This window comes from Enhydra lutris, unplaced genomic scaffold (assembly GCF_002288905.1).
Source record: "Enhydra lutris kenyoni isolate GAN:26980312 unplaced genomic scaffold, ASM228890v2 scaffoldscaffold81, whole genome shotgun sequence".
In the NCBI taxonomy this organism is placed as follows: domain Eukaryota; kingdom Metazoa; phylum Chordata; class Mammalia; order Carnivora; family Mustelidae; genus Enhydra; species Enhydra lutris.
In genome coordinates this window covers 4,506,202-4,520,515 of record NW_019154165.1, presented here as the reverse complement: position 1 = coordinate 4,520,515, position 14,314 = coordinate 4,506,202, and the positions used below count along the sequence as shown (strand labels likewise).

Sequence of the window (14,314 nt, the reverse complement as noted above, 5' to 3'; positions counted from 1 at the left end):
ACCAAAAAACAGACTTGTAATTATTTAGAACAAACTGATGGCTACTAAGTGAAAGTGGGTTGGGAGGATGGGTGAAATAGATGAAGAAGATTAAGAATACACTTGTCATGATGAGCACTGAGTAATGTATAGAATTACTGAATCTATATGTTGTACTCCTGAAACTAATATGACACTGTCTGCAATTATACTGGAATTAAATTTACTGGAATTAAATTAAATACTGGAATTAAAATTATTTTTTTTTAAGAAAGGACAAATACCCAACTTTTGTATCAACATGAACAGGACTGGAGGAGAGTATGCTGAGTGAAGTAAGTCAAGCAGAGGGAGTCAATCATCATATGGTTTCATTTACTTGTGGAGCATCAGGAATAACATGGGGGACATTGAGTGAAGGAGAGGAGAAGTGAGTTGGGGGAAACTGGAGGGGGAGATGAGCCATGAGGTACTGTGGACTCTGAGAAACAAACTGATGGTTTTGGAGGGGAGGGAGGTGCAGGGTTGGGAGACCTGGTAGTGGGTATTAAGGAAGGCACAGATTGCATGGAGCACTGGGTGTGGTACATAAACAATGAATCTTGGAACACTGAAAAAAATAAAATTAAATTTAAAAAAAAGCATGGCACAGGACCAAAAATAGACACATAGATTAATAGAACAAAATGAAGAGCCCAGAAATAAATCCATGATTATATGGTTAATTGATCTATTACAAAGAAGGTAATGTTAATTCTTCTTAAATGCTTTCAAAATAATGAAGAGGAGAGAACATCTCTAAACTTATTTTTTGAGGCCAGTACTACCCTGATACCAAAGCCAGATAAGAAAGTACAAGGAGGGGTGCCTGGGTGGGTTAGTTGGTTAGGTGTCTGCCTTCAGCTCAGGTAATGATGCCAGGGTCCTGGGATTGAGCCTCACATTGGGCTTCCTCGTCAGTAGAGGAGTCTGCTTCTCCCTCTCCCTGAGACCCTGCTTGTGCGCTCTATCTCTCTCACTCACTCTCTCTCTCTCTCAAATGAATACATAAAATTTTTTTAAAAAGACAATACAGGGAAAAAATCTATATGATAATATACCTGATGATATAGATGCAATAATTGCCAACAAAATACCAGGAAACTGAATTCTACAGCACAAGTACCAGACATGTTGATCAAATGGGATTCATACATGGGAAGAGAGGATGGCTCAACATACACCAATTAATAAATGTGATAGATATTAATAAAATGAAAGATAAAAATCAAATTATCACAGTTTTTGCACTCTCCCTCTACCCTGCTAATGCTGGTGGGCATGATCTACCCCTGTGCTCTCCAGTTGCCCTGTCAATGTCAGCAGACCCTTAAGGTTTGTGTACTCTCTAGGTGCCCTTCCAAAAATGTTCTCCCCTGCCCTCCCAAAATTGGTGGATATACATGAACTCTCCTGAGGCCTTGATAAAACCAGTAGGCATGACTTGCCCTTGAACTCTCCAATTAACTTACTAGAGCCAGCAGGAAAATGTGGATCACAGAGTGGACTCTGTTTTATCACTTAGCTCTGGTAGCCAAGATGGCTTGCATACCTGGGCCCCTTGGGAAGGTGACAATTGCAGAGATAATTCTTACCAGTCTACCACTCCCAGGTAATGACAAAGAAAGCAAACAAAAACATATTTATAGTCTTCCTATGAAAAAGACCCATTTATTTGTCCTGTAGTCTGAGGAGTAGGCTTTAGGTTCACCACACATATAGAGACTATGTTAGGTGCTCTCTGGGAATGTGGACTGTGGAAAAATTTGGGGTTCTATATAGGCCTCAATACAGCTCACCAGTATCTTCCAGAAAGGAGCATATACATTCAAATGCAACCTCAAATTTTGTAACTCTTGCCTAGGAGATAGCTGTAGATTACCTGGTCTAAAGAGCAGTAGGGTCTGTGGCTACAGTTCACCCAGAGGATATTAAATATTTGCATACTTTATAAACTGCAGCATGATGGCTCTCAGTCATCCTCAAACTAGGAGCTGACTGAGATGACTTGATCACTGAGAGGTCTTGGCCTATCCTCAATACCTGGAACCTATGAAGAATAAATCAGGCTTCTTATATAAACAAAAAGGTGCTATAGACAACCAAAAGTTAGAACAGTGTTAAGTGACAAGCTTCATAACTTGCACACGAACTTGGAGAGGTAGATGTTTCACCTAACATACAGAAAAAAAAAATACAGAGACAAAAATAAAGAAACAGAGGAATGTGTTCCAGATGAAAAAGCATTAAAAAAAAAACAACCTTGAGGAAAAAACCATAATGAAACAGAGATAAGTAATTTATCTTACAAAGAGTTCAAATTAATGGTCACAAAAAATGCCCACCGAAGGGGTAAGTGCAGTAAAAACTTTGACAAAGAGATAGAAAATATTAAAAAGTACCAAACAGAATTCACAGAACTAGAGACTACAATAACTGAACTGAAATATACACTGGAGTTCAACAGCAGACTAGATAAAACAAAATAAAAGATCAGTGAGCTAGAAGACAGGACCGTGGAACTCACTGAAACAGAACAGCTGCAAGAAAAGAATGTAAAAAAGTGAAGATACCTTAAGGGACCTATGGGCCAACATCAAGTAGATCAATATTTGCATTAGAGCAGTAACAAAAGAAGAGAGAAAGAAAGGGAAAAAATTTAATTTGAAGAAATAATGACTGAAAAGTTCTCTGTTCTGGGAAAGGAAAAAAAAAAAGTCCAGATCCAGGAATTTCAGAGATTTCCAAGTGACATAAATCCAAACTCATCCACCTGATGTCACATTACAGTTAAAATCTCAAATATTGAAGAGTAAGTCTCAAATGTAGAAAGAAGAAAACAATTTGTTACACACAAGGGATCCCTCATAAGAATTTCAGCAAATTTTTCAGCAGAAATGGACCAGAAAAGAAGGACATGATAAATTCGAAGTGTTGAAAGGAAAAAAAAAAAATCCATCACAGATTACTCCATCTAGTGAAGCTATCATTCATAATTGAAAGAGAGAATTTCCCAGACAAGCAAAAGCTAAAGGTGCTCATCACCATTAATCAAGACTTAAAATAAATGTTAAAGGGACAGCTGGTACGCTCTGGATTTTTCAATTTTTTTGAGGGAGGCTTGGATGGCTATGTATTTCCCCCTTAGGACCGCCTTTGCTGTATCCCATAGGTTTTGGACCAAAGGAAACAAAAGTGAAAATGAACTTTTGGGACTTCATCAAAATCAAAAGCTTCTGCACAGCAAAGGAAACAGTCAACAAAACAAAGAGGCAACCCACGGAATGTGAGAAGATATTTGCAAATGACAGTACAGACAAAAGGCTGATATCCAGGATCTATAAAGAACTCCTCAAACTCAACTCACACAAAACAGAAAATCATATTAAAAAATGGGCAGAAGATGTGAACAGACACTTCTCCAATGAAGACATACAAATGGCTATCAAACACGTGAAAAAATGTTCATCACTAGCCATCAGGGAGATTCAAATTAAAACCACATTGAGATACCACCTTACACCACTTAGAATGGCCAAAATTAGCAAGACAGAAAACAACATGTGTTGGAGGGGATGTGGAGAAAGGGGAACCCTCTTACACTGTTGGTGGGAATGCAAGTTGGTGCAGTCACTTTGGAGAACAGTGTGGAGATTCCTCAAGAATTTAAAAATAGAGCTTCCCTATGACCCTGCAATTGCACTACTGGGTATTTACCCCAAAGATACAGATGTAGTGAAAAGAAGAGCCATCTGTACCCCAATGTTTATAGCAGCAATGGCCACAGTCGCCAAACTGTGGAAAGAACCAAGATGCCCTTCAACAGATGAATGGATAAGGAAGATGTGGTCCATATACACTATGGAGTATTATGCCTCCATCAGATAGGATGAATACCCAACTTTTGTAGCAACATGGACAGGACTGGAAGAGATTATGCTGAGTGAAATAAGTCAAGAAGAGAGAGTCAATTATCATATGGTTTCACTTATTTGTGGAGCATAACAGATAGCATGGAGGACAAGGGGAGTTAGAGAGGAGAAGGGAGTTGAGGGAAATTGGAAGGAGAGGTGAACCATGAGAGGCTATGGACTCTGAAAAACAATCTGAGGGTTTTGAAGGGGTGGGGGGTGGGATGTTGGGGGAACCAGGTGGTGGGTATTGGAGAGGGCACGTATTGCATGGCGCACTGGGTGTGGTGCAAAAACAATGAATACTGTTACACTGAAAATAAATTAAAAAATTAAAAATAAAATAAAATAAAATAAAAAATTTAAAAAATGTTAAAGGGACTTCTTTAAGCTGAAAAGAAAAAGCATTAAATAGTAAAAAGAAAATCTATAAAAATATAAATCTTACTGATACAGGAAAAACATATATTAAGGATATTGGATTAATCACTTATAAAGCCTTATGAAAGTAAAAAGACGAAAGTAAAAAGACAAAAGTAATAAAGATAAGCATAACTATAGTAATTAGTTAAAGAATACACACACAAAAATATAAAATGTGACAACAGAAACCTAAAACCCAAGGGAAAGAGTAAAAATGTGGCATGTTAAATGCACTTAAATTTTAGTTGCTGTCAACTTAATATCTACTCATATATATATGATGTTATACATGAGCCTCTTGGTAAACTCAAAGCAAAACCTATAGTAGTTACACAAAAGATAATGAGAAAGGAATATAAAAATAAAGCTAAACAATGTCATCACATCACAAAGGAAGAGAGGAAGAGAGGAAAAAAGAAATGGACATAAATGAGAAAAAAAAACAGAAAACAAGTAACAGACTGGTAATAAGTACATGCCTCTCACTAATAACTCTTAATGTAAATGGATTTAATCCATCCATCAAATGACACAGAATTGCTGGATTGATTAAAAAAAGAAAACAGGCACCTAAGTGGTTCAGTCAGGTAAGGTCTGACTCTTGATTCAGTCAGTTAAGCTATGACTCAAGTTATGATCTCAGAGTAATGGAATGGAGCCTGGTGTTGGTTTCCACACTCAGCACAGAGTCTGCCTGTCTCTCTCCCTCTGTTTCTTCCCACTCACATGGCCTCTTACTAAATAAATAAATAAATAAATAAACAAATAAATAAGTAAAATCTTTAAAAAAATAAACAAACAAAAATTCCATTTATATGTTGTCTGCAAGAGACTCACTTCAGGTATAAGGCACACAGACTGAAAAGATAAGGGATGAAAGAAAACTTTATGCAAATGGAAATCAAAAGAAAGCTGGAGTATCAATAATTACATAGGACAAAGTAGACAAAAGACTGTAATTAAAGACAAAGATGGATATCATATAATGATAAAGGTATTAATCCAACAAGAGAATATAACACTTATAAATTTTTTAGCTATACTCTTATTTAATTTTTAAAGTTTTTATTTTAATTCCAGTGAGTTAACATGCAATGTTATATTAGTTTCACATATACAATATAGTGGTTCAAAAATTGCATATATCATCCAGTGCTCACAGGTGCACTCCTAAATTCCGTCACCTATTTAACCCAACCCATCTTTGTTGTTTTCTTCCTTCTACTAACTTTATGTTTTCTTTGTTCTTTTTTCTAGTTCCCTTTGGTCTAGGGCTAAATAACTCATTGCGCATTTTTCTTGTATCTAAATTTAGACCTATATCACTATGAACTTCACTCTAGAACTGCTTTTGCTATATCCAATAGATTTTTGTGTAAAAATGTGTCTCTAAAGACTCTAAAGACTCCACAAAAAATTAAAAGAACTGTTTCAATTAGTAATTGAATTTAATGAAGTTTTAGAGTATAAAGTAAATATGCAAACATCTAATAATGAGCTACCAAAAGAGAAATTGATAAAACAATCTCATTTATAATTGCATAAACAAGAATGAACCTAAAAATAAATTCAATGAAGGTGGTAAAAGACCTGCATATTGAAAACAAGACATTAATGAAAGAAATAATAGACACAAATGAATAGGAAGGTATTCCATGTTTGCGGATTGGAAAATTAATATTGTTAAAATTTCCATACCACCAAAAGTAATTAACACATTCAGTGTAATCCCTAACAAAATTTCTTTTATTTATCTCTCAAAAGAATAAGTCCAGGTTATTTATATAATAAAATACTGTACAATGATGAAAATAATCTACATCTGCCAACATGGATAAATCTCAAAAACAATGGTTAATTAAAAGTCTGTTGCAAGAAAAAATTACAATATAATATTCATGTAAATTGTTAAAATATAAAACAATTCTTAACAGTCTATGGATAAATGCTGCAGCAAGAATACAGAAATATTAAAAGTACAAAGACACCTAATTTGTAATCACCCAATAGAGAGATTTCTGTGGTGAGGGAAATGTTCTATATCTGCATTGACCCCAGCATGGTAACCACTAATTAGGGAACTATCCTGAAAGTCCAAGGTGTAACAATTTGTGATTTTGCTGAAGTATCACTAAACAATGTACACATAGAGCTTGGTATTCACTTACCTATTCCCTGAGCCTAAAGAAACCACTAATTCTTTAATAATGATCTCACATTTTATTTGAAATTTTAAATAGACCAGTGGTATAAGGGATCCACAAACAACTTAAGGTATACCCTACTGTACATGTCAAGGATTTATTTATTCCAATATTATACAAAGAGTTTCAAAAGATCCTTGGCCTGTATCCAAAAATCATTCATTCTAGCATTTTTCCACTTACAGAAGAAATAAAGACACCAAAAGCTTGTAATTAAAACATCCTAATTTGATTATTCATTTCTAAAAATTTTTTGTAGAAGATACATTCTGAGTAAAATTAAGAGTTTTGGGGCAGTTTAAGAAATAGGGTTTAGGGGCGCCTGGGTGGCTCAGTGGGTTAAGCCGCTGCCTTCGGCTCAGGTCATGATCTCAGAGTCCTGGGATCGAGCCCCGCATCGGGCTCTCTGCTGTCTAGGGGAGCCTGCTTCCTCCTCTCTCTCTGCCTGCCTCTCTGCCTGCTTGTGATCTCTCTGTCAAATAAATAAATAAAATCTTTAAAAAAAAAAAAAAGAAATAGGGTTTAGGTCCTGTTATTTATATTTAAAGGAAAAAAATAAATGAAATTTATTAATGGTATGAAAAAAAGTATCACATTTGAAGTATAGTTTTGAAGAAATTTTTGTGATCTACAGTTCAAAGAATATTCCATGACAACAGTCCAACCCTATTGTGTACTATCTTAGAGATTCTCTCTTGGAGAGATAGGAGCTATAGTAGGAAGAATTTAAACAGCATCCAACAAACACTTCACTGTATTTGCTTCATATATTTTTATTTTTAGAACAGCATCTGGAATCTGTTTTCTGTTTGAAAATCGGAGAATTCAAGAAACACAAATCTATAAGTTTTGAGTGAGTGTGGGTTCCTTATAATTCATACTGACTGCCCACGTGCACTTAGAGACACTGCTGATTTCTTTTTTGGAGAAAGAGAAATTTTCTGATTTTCACTATAGGATGCCAGGAGACATTGGTGATATCCTTCAGGCTAAAATGAGGTAAGCGGCGAGTTTTAGGTAGTGCACTGATAGGAGTTTATGTAAGCTTAGAATCTTCCATCTCTTTTTCATCCCTATATTTTAGTGCATTTTTAGGTTGAGATGTGGCAACTATACTCCTATCTGATTCAAGACTGAATGTGCAACTGGGCAAATAGAGGTCATAGGAATAATCTCCTGAACCACTTGATTCACAGATACTCACTTCAAATTCATTGTTGTTTTCTTTTCTGTTAGAATCATTGCTCATTTTTTTTGTCAGAAAGGAGTGAGATGAATACCATCTTTCAAATTAAAATTGTAAGCATCACTGGAAGTGACAGATTCATCTAACTTTTTTTTGAAACAGTTTTTTTTTTAATTTTTACATTTGCTCCACTATACTTTGATACAGATTTTTATTTTCTCTATTAGCTTTGCCAGTCTCCTTTTCTTCCTTCTGCACCTCTATGCTTACTTTTAGTTTGTTCAAACTTATATTCTAAAATGTTTTCTTTTGTTTTAATAGGTCTTCCTGAATCAGTCAACATTGGTGATAAGTTAATTTGATCCTTACTTCATTGACAAACACTTTGTTCTATGTTTTCAGGTATGTTCATGTTTACTAGTGGGTCTACACATCTAATTATTTCAGATTCAAAAGGCTGCACTGGGAAATGACTGATTTTAAAATCATCCAAGGTATTGAACTGACATAGATTGTTAAAATGTTTCTTTAAACTTTGATGGACAGATACAGTTCTAGGTAAGACATTATCAGCAGATTTATCTTCATCTGAATCTAAATCAAATCCCAGTCTATCTTGAAAAATAGGTATTTGCTCTTCTATTTGGAATGATTCTCTTTGTCCTGGAAATTGAGCTTCCTAAAGAGGAACTTGTGGTATATCCTTACAAATAAATGCCCAGAGTTGTTGTCACTATTGGAGTCCATTCCAGAGGGACATATTTCCTAGTTTTGAACAGTTTCTTCTCTTTGGTGTGAAGTTTTTCTTTCAATGCATGTAGCTGACATGTGAGGTAGTAACATTCTTTCCTCAGTTGGAGGATGATATCTTGGGCTACTCTCACTTCGGATTTTTCATTTTCCAAAGCTAAAACTAACATTCTGTTGTTGTCTTGGTAGTTTGTTTTGTTTTGTTTTGTTTTGTTTTTGCAGTCTAGAAGTGTTAGAGACTATTTGGCATGGTGCAGTTACAAAAGGCTTTCGTTTGCCATCTCTGGCGAATTTTTATTCCTATTCTCTTTCATCCATTTCTTTATGTCTTCAAGACTGTCTTGAAAGGACTTTTTAAGGGACCTTGGCCATCTTCTGCTTGCCCAGTACTTCTGCCACAGCTGTTGTCCTCCTCCTTACATTCCAAGGTTCTGTGAGGCTGTCCAGCTGTTGTATCCCGTGTTTTGGACCATTTGAGTCTAGGTTCCATCTACTGTCCCTTATCAAAATTTCAATGACATTTTTCCACAGAAATAGCAATCTTAAAATTTGCATGTATCTGATAAACATCATGAATACCCAAAACAATGTTGAGAAAGAAGAACAAAACTGGAGGCATCACATTCTTTATTTAAAACTGTATTACAGGGTATAGTAACTAAAACAGTATGGTATTGCCAAGAAACAGACACAAAAATCAATGGAAGAAATAGAAAGTTCAGAAATAAACTCACTTGAAGTTTATGACAAAAAAATCTATGTATATACAATGGGGAAAGTATAATCTCTTCAGTAAATGGTGTTGGAGAAACTAGACAGCCTTGTGCAAAAGAATGAAACTAGACTATTATCTTACATCATACACAATGAACTCAAATGTTTTAGACTTAAAAGGAAGACCTAAAAACATAAAACTCCTAGAATAAAATACACACAATAAGCTCCTTGACATTGGTTCTGGCAACTTGTACCTGACTTAAAAGAAAGGCAAAAAAACAAAACAAAACCCACAAACCCATACAAATAAACAAAAGGGATTATATCAAACTAAAAAGCTTCTGTTCAGCAAAGGAAAGCATCAAGTAAAATGATAAAGAAATCTACTGAATGATGGGGTACCAGGGTGACTTAGTGAGTTAAGCATCTGCCTCAGCTCAGGTCATGATCCCAGGATCCTGGGATTGAGCCCACATCAAGCCCCGCATAAAGCCCCACATGGGGCTCCCTGCTCAGCAAGGATCCTGATTCTCCTTTTCCCTCTGCCACTTCTCTTCCTTGTGCTTTCTTGCTCTATTCTGTCAAATTAAAATCTTTAAAGAAAAAAAAAAAGAAACCTACTGAATGAAAGAAAATATTTGCAAGTCATATCTGGTAAAGGATTAATGAAGATAATATATAAAGAACTCACAGAACTCAATAGCAAAAAAAAAAAAAAAAAAAAGCTGATTGAAAAATTGTCAGAGGACCTGAATAGATTTCTTTTTTGCAAATAAGACATCTAGATGACCAACAGGTCTATGAAAAAATGTACCACATCACTAATTATCAGGGAAATGCAAATCAAATTCACAAGATACTACCTCACATCTGTTAGAATGGCTAGTATCAAAAAGACCAGAAATAATGAGTGTTGGCTAAAATGTGGAGAAAAGGGGATTCTCGTGCATTGTTGGTGGGAATTTAAATTGGTGCAACCACTATTTAAAACAATACGGAGTTTCTCCACAAAATTAAAAATGGAACTACCATCTTATCCAACAATTCTACTACTAAGCTTTTATCTGGAAAAATAAAATGAAAACACCTCTTCTAAAAGATATATACACCCTTATGTTCATTGTAGTATTATTTACAATATCCAAGATTTGGAAATAACCTAAGTGTCTTTCAATGGATGAATGGATAACAAAGATGTGGTATATAAATGCAATGTAATAGTATTCAGCCATTAAAAAAAATGAAATCTTGACATTTGTGACAACACTGATGGACCTTGAGGGAATTATGGTAAGTGAAATAAGTCAGATAGAGAAAAAACAAACACCATATTTCACTTATATGAGAAATCTAAAACCAAAACAAAATTCACTGATAGGACAGAACTGTGGGTGTTAGAGTGGAGAGAGCTTTGGGTTGGGTGAAATGGGTAAAGGGGGTCAAGAAGTAAAATCTTTCCAATATAAAATACATGTTATGGAGATGTAATGTACAACACAGTAACTGTAGTCAATAACATTGTAGTGCATATTTGAAAGTTGCCAATAGAGTAAATCCTAAAATTTCTCATCACAAAAAAATTAAAACTTTTTATGGTGAAAAATGATTACTAGGTTTATTGTGATTATTTAGCAGTGTAGGCAGATATTGAACCATTATGTTGTGTACCTGAAACTAATATAATGTTATATTTCAATTATACTTCAATCTTTAAAAGACCTTCAGGTCAGGGTTAAAAAAAATCAAATTATCACCTATACAGAGGAAGAAAGAGCATTTGACAAAATTCCACATGCATTCCTAATAAAACTCTCAATAAATTAAGTACAGAAGGAATGTACCTTAACACAATGAAGGCTAAATATGACAAACCCACAGCTAACATAATACTTCATGGTGAAAAGTCAAAAAATTTTCCACTTAAGAGATCAAGAACAAGATATGAGTGGCCACTCACACCACTCTAAATTATCATAGTACTGGATGTCCTAGCCAGAGCAATAAGAAAAACAAGAAACAAAAAGCATCTAAATCACAAAGGAAGAAGTAAAATTAACTTTGTTTACACATGACATGATTTATATATTGAAAATCCTAAAGATTCCACCAAAATTTTTAGATCTTATCAATAAATGCCATGAAGTTGCAGGATATAAAATCAACATTAAAAAAATCAATAATGTTTCCATATACTAACAACAAATTATCTTAAAAAGAAATAAAGGGAACAATCCCATTTATAATAGCTTCAAAAAGAAAATTCTTTAGGAATAAATTTAACACAAGGGGTGAAAGATCTCTGCACTGAAAACTGTGACATTGGTGAAAGAATTTGAATAAGACATAAATAAAGGATATATCGTGCTCATGGCTTATAGAATTAATATTGTTAAAATATCCCTACTACCCAAAGTTATCTGCACATTGAATGCCAACCCTGTAAGATTCAAGTAATTTTTTATAAAAATAAAAGAAAACAATCCTAAAATTTATATGAAACCACAGAAGATTGTGAACAGAATATTGAGAAAGAAGAACAAAGCAGGAGGCATTATGCTTCCTGATTTTAAACTATACTATAAATCTATAGTAATCAAAACAGTATACTATTTGCATAAAATAGATACATGGAAGAGAATCAAGAGTCCACAAATAAACTCATGCACATCTGTTCAACTAATATTTGACAAAGGGTCCAAGAACATTTAATGGTGAAAAGATCATTTTTTCTTTTTTTTAAAGATTTTATTTATTTATTTGACAGAGAGAGATCACAAGTAGGCAAACAGGTTGGCGGGGGGGGGGGGAGCAGGGTCCCTGCTGAACAGAGAGCCCAGTGTGGGACTTGATCCCAGGACCCTGAGATCATGATCTGAGCTGAAGGCAGAGGTTTTAACCCACTGAGCCACCCAGGCACTCCAAAGATCATTTCTTCTATAAATGGTACTGGGAAAATTGTATGTTTACATGCAAAAGCATGAAACTGGACCACTATTTATGCTCACAAAAATTAACTTGAAATATGTTAAAGACTATAGGTATGACCTGAGATCATAAAATTTCTAACAACAACAACAACAATAACAACAACAAAAATAAAACCATAAGAGAACACATCTTTGACATTGGTCTTAGAAATTATTTTTGGATATGACACCTAAAGGACAAGCAATAAAAGCACAAATAATTAAGTGGGACTATGTCTAAATGAGAAAGTTTTTTAGTGAAAGCAAATAATCAGATTCAAGAAGATAGTAGTGAAGTAGGAGGTCCACAGGCCCATCTCTTCCATGAACACCACTAAATAAACTCATCCTGAATACCCCCCAAACTCAATCTGAACACTGGCAGAACAAACTCCACAACTTAAGGGGAAAAAGAGGCCACATAGAAGGTAGGACATACAGGGACTGCTGGTGATGCAGAGGAGAGGGAGCAGTTGGGGAGGAAAAGGGCAAGAGATAGAGGATCATACTGGGGAATGCACCTGGAGAGCATTTCTCCCAAAGCAGTTGGCTTGAAAAGTGAAAGGAGCTGAATTCTCTGAGTCCTTACAACCAGCAGGGCTTAAGGCCTAGAGTTTTAAATGAGAGTGGGCTTTGCTGGTATTAGCCTGGAGGGCACTGTGCTGCTCCTGGAGAGAAGGCAGGCAAACAACCTGTGGGGAGACAGAGTGGAAACAGTGATCTGAAGAATGCCTGGGGCACAGTGGGAGGAGATTATTCAACTCTTCTCAAAGTGCTTTCCTGAAAGGCAGCATTCAGGGAAACTCCTCTCCAAGAACAAAGGAGATGGCTGGCACCATTTCCCTCCCCCACCCCTCAGCATAAACACATAGCCACCTGTGGGAAGCAGATCAGGGCTGACACAGGCTGCCTAACGTGGTAACATCAAGTCCCACACACATGTGCTCTGGTGTGACTGCCCTTCTCTCTCAAGCTCACATCAGTTCCAGTGCTGCGGGCCACTCCTCCAGAAGACCTGCACAGACCCCTGCCCAAACCACTTCCCTAAACCCTGGAGTTTTCAAGGTCAGCAGGCTTGGCTGGAATAAAATCAGGAAGGCACTGGGCTGCTCCTGGAGAGAAGGCAGGCAAAAGCCTAGAGACAAAGAGCATGGCAACAGCGATCTGAATAATGCCTGGATTTCATGGGGGTTAGAGGTAGGGGTATTATTCACTCTTCTGGGTGTTCTTCCCTGAGTGGCAGCCTTCCAGGACATGCCTCTCCGGGGAGAATGGACCTGGTCAGTACCATTCTCTCCCACTCCCCACTCCTCAGCATACACCCAGAGCCACTTGCTGATAGCAGCACAGAGCACACACTGGCTGCTTAACTTGCTTACACCAAGCCACACACCCTGCTCTCTGGAGGAGCTGTCCTTTTTAGTCAAGCTTGCTTCAGTCCCAAATGGCAGGCCCCTCCCCTAGAACTAGCACAAAATCCAACCCACACCACATCTCCCAAACAGATCTGCAATACCTTAGTTCTAGTGGAACTAGTATCAGGTCTCATTTCACAAGCAAACCAGAGTACAGCTAGTTAAAACTGGGGGGAGGAGAGGGATGGGGTGGCTGAGTGATGAACTTGGGGGAGGGTATATGCTATGCTGAACGTTGTGAATTGTATAAGACTGATGAGTCACAGACTTGTACCCCTGAAACAAATAATACATTGTATGTTAAAAAAACAAAAACAAACAAACAAACGAACAAAAACTCATCACATTCTGACCAAGGAACAAACACTGCCCTCAACAGGCAAGGAGAGCCTCTGGGAATGAGTGGCCTGAAGGGTAGAGCAGCCAAAACACAACAGCAGAGCACATGCAGCACACACCAGAGACTCTATGAAGCACCAGGTCCGGGACACTACATGGCCTCTTCTTTCTGCCCTTCAGAAGCAGAAAGCATAATTGTTTTTTCTAATACATGGTAGAAGAAGGCAGAGCCTTAGACAAAATGCGAAGAAAAGAAATTTATCCCAGATGAAAGAATAAGTTAAGACTATGGCCAGAGATCTAAGTGAAACAGATATAAGTAACACACCTGATGGAGAATTTAAAGGAACAGTCATAAGGATATTCACTAGGCTTGAGAAGAGAA

General features: G+C 36.4%; 1 pseudogene; it reads right to left on the bottom strand.

Annotated features, from left to right (window-relative positions):
• Positions 1-7,454: 7,454 nt before the first annotated feature.
• Positions 7,455-11,094, bottom strand: LOC111161003 (annotated as a pseudogene).
• Positions 11,095-14,314: the final 3,220 nt, after the last annotated feature.